Consider the following 4,676-nt stretch of genomic DNA (forward strand, 5'->3'; position numbering starts at 1 on the left):
TATTTTCTTTTAACTGAGTTAAAAATAGTTGAAACTGAAATAGCTCATCCTATGAAGCACTTACGGGAGTAAAATGTGTATTTTACTCCCCACCCCCTCTTTCTTCCCTCAAAAAAATGTGTTGTATTAGAGGAGTCAGGCCATGGCAGCCAGGATGGAATGTTAACCATGCCACTGGATGGCAAATTGGAGGGAAACTTGCCTTTCATCTTAATTATAGGCTGGACAGGGGAGTGCTCTGTACTCTCCTGCTCAGAGCAGAGGAACTTTCCCAGGGTATTTTTCTTCTGCATTTCTGACTCTCATTGGATTGGAAGCTTATCCATGTGACCCAGCAGGGTCCACTTGCCATAATAAGTCTAAAAATATGACAGAAATGTTTTCTTTAGTACAGTCTATGAGTGTCAAACACAAATATGATGGCTTCCCCCCTCCTCTTATGATTCTGCTTCACCTTTTCCCAGAAACATCTCTTTGTTATAGACCCATTCTCCCTCAATGTTATTCTTCTGATAGATTCCATAAGCTGAGGTATGTTTGTCCATGGAATGATTGTAGAACTTCATTGTGTGTCATTGTAAATCAGAGATTTTCTTCTCTCTTCATGAGTATGTTTCCAATGACTCACCTCCAGTCTACTGACCTCAAAGCCTTTTCCTACAGTGGGAATGTGTTGGCTCTGAGTCACCTCTTCTCTGCTCAGATGTTCTCAGAAGCAGTGAGTTGCATCTAGGGATGGCCAGTGACTCTCTGAGTCTAGCTAACTGGTTTTAAAAAAAGATAATTAAGTGATCAAAAGCATGTCTTTGAAAAGAAAAATTGGGCTAAAGCAATTGGAAGCTATGGTGATCTTTGGTAGACTTTATTTCCCAACATTATTTCATCAACAAATTAGTTATATCAGGTTGTTACAAAAAGGAAATGTAAGAATGCATTTGATGTATTTAGCAGTATTGGGGTTATTCTAATGTGACAGCCTATAACATGGCTCATAGGCAATCTACTGAAACAAGCAGCTTAAGTAGTATTCTATTTTCATTTCTATTACTATGATAAAAATAGCCCAAGAAAAAGCAGCTTATGGGAAAAGAGTTTCATTTTAGCTTACTGTTGTAGGTTACAGTCCATCACAGGAAGGAAGTCAGGACACTGGAGACTTGAAATAGGTAGTTAAATCATACCCACAGTCAAGAGCAGAGAGAAATGAATACATGCATACCATTTGCTTGCTTGTTCTCAACTTCAATTCTCTATACTTATGCAATTCAGGACCCTCCTGCTAGGGAATGGTGCTACCCACAGTGGGCTGGGTCTTTCTGCCTCCATAAAGTTAAGACAAGCTCTAATAGATATACTCCTAGGCCAAACCGAAGTGAACAAGCCCTCATTGAGGCTTTCTTCCCAGGTAATCCAAGGTTGTGTCAAGTTGACAACTGAAGCCTACCACCACAGGTAGATTACATAATTCCATGTGTAAAGTTGCATATGATGACCAAATCCAGGAAAAATAAGAACTGCATGTTCTCCCTCATATGTGGATCCTAGATCATGATATGTTCATGAGTATAGGTGAACAGCTGTAAGATGAATATAACATTTATAAAGGCAATCAATAATAGTAGATGATGAGGAAGGATGGAATGTAGGCAAAAGGACACAGGAGTCATAGAAGAGGATATAAAGCTAATTTCTTTTCTGATTTAAACCCTCTCAAAGCTGTTTTTGTTTATTTTATTATTATTTTTTGTGTATGTGATAAGTGCTTTCTTTGTGATACGTGCTTAAAAATGCAATTGATCAGGAAAGTATAAGACCCTAAGTGAAGCTCCATGACTTCAGAATGGCCAGCCACTCTGACTGTACAGAAGTTCACAGAGATGCATAGAGTTTGGGACTAGGCAAGCTTTTATTTGAATGACTACCTTAATCTAGTCGTGTGATGTTTTCATTTGTGAGTTTATTGCAATAAAGTGAACTTAGTGAAATAGATGACAAAATCACAGCATGGTGGGAGAAGAGTAAGGAAAATGTTCCACCCCTGCCCAAGGAGCTACTGGCAATTGTTAGCTGCTAGAAGAGGAAGGGTCAACTTTCTCTAAGAGTGTATGTAGCCCCTGGCAAGTTGACTAAACTTCATTGGAAGACCACATACCAAAAATATTTTAGCAATATATATTTGCCTTGATGAGAAGAAAAAAGATACAAAGTTGGTTGGAAAGGGAAGGGGGTGTGGATCTGGGAAGAGCTGGGAGGAAGAAGAGTGAACATGATTAAAATACATTCTGCAAAATTCTAAAAAAAATACCACACACACACACACACACACACACACACACACACACACACACACACACACATACTATGCTTTCATTTTGATAAGAGCAGTGTCTCAGTATTTTGATTCCTAGACACTATTTTCTTTTTTTTTTTTTTTCCCTCAGGGGAGAGCACGAACGCAGTCCCCCACTACCATAAATTATGCAGTCGAGTTTCCCACACTTGGGGAAATCGCAGGGGTCAACACACCCCAAGTATAATGGGTGAGCCTCGCCCTGGGAAAACCACCTGCTTGATCATGGTGTCTCCCCTGCCAGGTAAGTATGTAGACACTATTTTCACTCAGTCTGTTTGGACCAGTAGTTCTCAACAAGGGTCATTTTTTGCCCACCAGAATACATTTGGCAATGTCCAGAGATGGTCTGGTTGGGATAAATTCATAATGGTGGTTATGCTTAGCATGTAGAACAGAGGGACCGTCCAAGACAGTCCTCTACAACCAAGACTTATCTGGATTAAAATGTCAATAGTGTAGAGACTGAGAAACCCTGATCTAGAATGCAAACTTCATAGTCTGTTGTTTGGTCTAGAATCCTGCCAAAGATATTGAAACGTTCTCCATTCTTCACTTATTCTAGGTCAGTTTTGAATACTACCCTGATTTGAACTCTGTGTTGTTGGTGCTTGAGTTAGGGTCTTGGGTTTCTTAAGTCATTGTTCTTCCAAAGAGGTTGTGAGAGTAGGTAATGGGAAAGGGACAGATGAAAGAATTAGTTAAATCTTTCTGATGGTAAATGCATGCATTTGCCCAGAAATAAAGTATAAACTCAAACATTCTGGAGGCTTAGGGAGAATTTTCCATGCTAAATTCATCCCCAAAGCAAGCTGATATTTTCACTGATTTAAAGGGGTTTTTATATCCGTGGCGACATGTGTAGAAACTACACTGTCTGCTGAATAGCTGCCTCTTTCCCCCAAGCCAGAGAATGCCAGACAATAGAGATGGAGAAAGCCAGGGTCAAGCATGCAGAAACAATTCTCATTTAAAGAAAGATAAAAAGATTTATTTTTGTTTTGGACTTAAAGCTTAAGATTTCTCTTTTAATTTTCTAAAGGTATTATTCTTCTAATTCCGTCAAAGTTTTAGCCTCCTATCTTTGAAGCTCCAAACCTTGACTTTTCCTTCTGCTTTATGTTTTGATTTTGACCTTTGGTATCGGCCTCTGTCAAACTGAAAGTCTGTCTTCAGTTTAGGGATCCAAATGTACAAGTAGACACATACATAGCCTGTATCATTTCTAGTCCATTTCCCCATGTCTGTGCATGAAAATTTTTTAAGTTAATTCTATTTCTTACTCACTCCCATAAGCAATTTGTTCATGGTGGTTTGTCCTCTGATGTTCCCAGGACCACTACAGCCAACGAAGAGGAGTTCTTTCTTGGGGTTCTGAGGTTCATTAATATAAAAACAGACTCAGAGGCTCAAGGACAATTTTGCTAGAGGATGAAAGATGAACTGTAGGGCCGGCAAGCTGCAGCTCTAGCATGGCCATCACCACGTGGTTGACGTGGGGAAGGGACGCTTTAGAGAAAGACGGAGGAAGCTCAGCCTTCCCAAGAAAGCACACTTAGACTCTGGTTAGCATCAGAAAGAAAAGACAGACGAGAAGAAAAACAGTCACACCTTATTCGTAATAGCAAATTTCTCTCTACCAGTGACCTGTCTAAAAGGAATCATCCGTGGACATATGACAACATGTTAAAATACAAAGCAAATATCTTCAATTGTAAGTCACATTGGCTTTATGTTATCTAAAGTCTAGGAGAAGAAAAGGATACTTTTCTGGAGTGGTTGGCACTGTGAACAAATCCTACCGATGGGCAGATAGGCAAGTTTGATCCGGTGTCTCTATTGGTGTCTATTATCCTGTGCCTTGATTTTGGCCTTGACATTGACTTTGAAGAATTCTGAATTGTGCTAGTTAAAATGTAGATGCCTGGCTGGAGAAATGGTGCAGCAGTTAAGAGTGCTTCCTGCTCTCTAAAACAGGACCTTAGTTCAGATCCCAGAACCCACAATCACCAACCCCAGCTCCAGTGGATCCCGGGCCTTCTCCCAGCTACTCTAAGCACTTGCACAAATGTGTGCACAAATTCCACACAGACACAAACACACAAAGGTGCATATCTGTACACAGACACAAATATACATAATTAAAAAATCTTTAAAATGTATTGTATCATGTCATGATGAGGAGGGGAGTTGTGAAAAGTACTAGAATTCTGATAGCTTATATCATTTTTTCCTTCTCTTTATCCTTCCCTTTATGCTTGGGTCTTTTCTATGCTTTTTAGACTATAAGTGTGCAGAGAAGGTAACAGTTTCCTGACCATTTGTA

General features: G+C 39.7%; 1 non-coding gene across 1 annotated transcript; it reads right to left on the reverse strand.

The window, feature by feature from the left end:
• Window positions 1-2,438: 2,438 nt before the first annotated feature.
• LOC114698238 lies at window positions 2,439-2,602 on the reverse strand. Its single transcript, XR_003735326.1, has one exon. It is a non-coding gene; the product is annotated as a U1 spliceosomal RNA (small nuclear RNA).
• Window positions 2,603-4,676: the final 2,074 nt, after the last annotated feature.

Source organism: Peromyscus leucopus, chromosome 15 (assembly GCF_004664715.2).
Source record: "Peromyscus leucopus breed LL Stock chromosome 15, UCI_PerLeu_2.1, whole genome shotgun sequence".
Classification (NCBI taxonomy): domain Eukaryota; kingdom Metazoa; phylum Chordata; class Mammalia; order Rodentia; family Cricetidae; genus Peromyscus; species Peromyscus leucopus.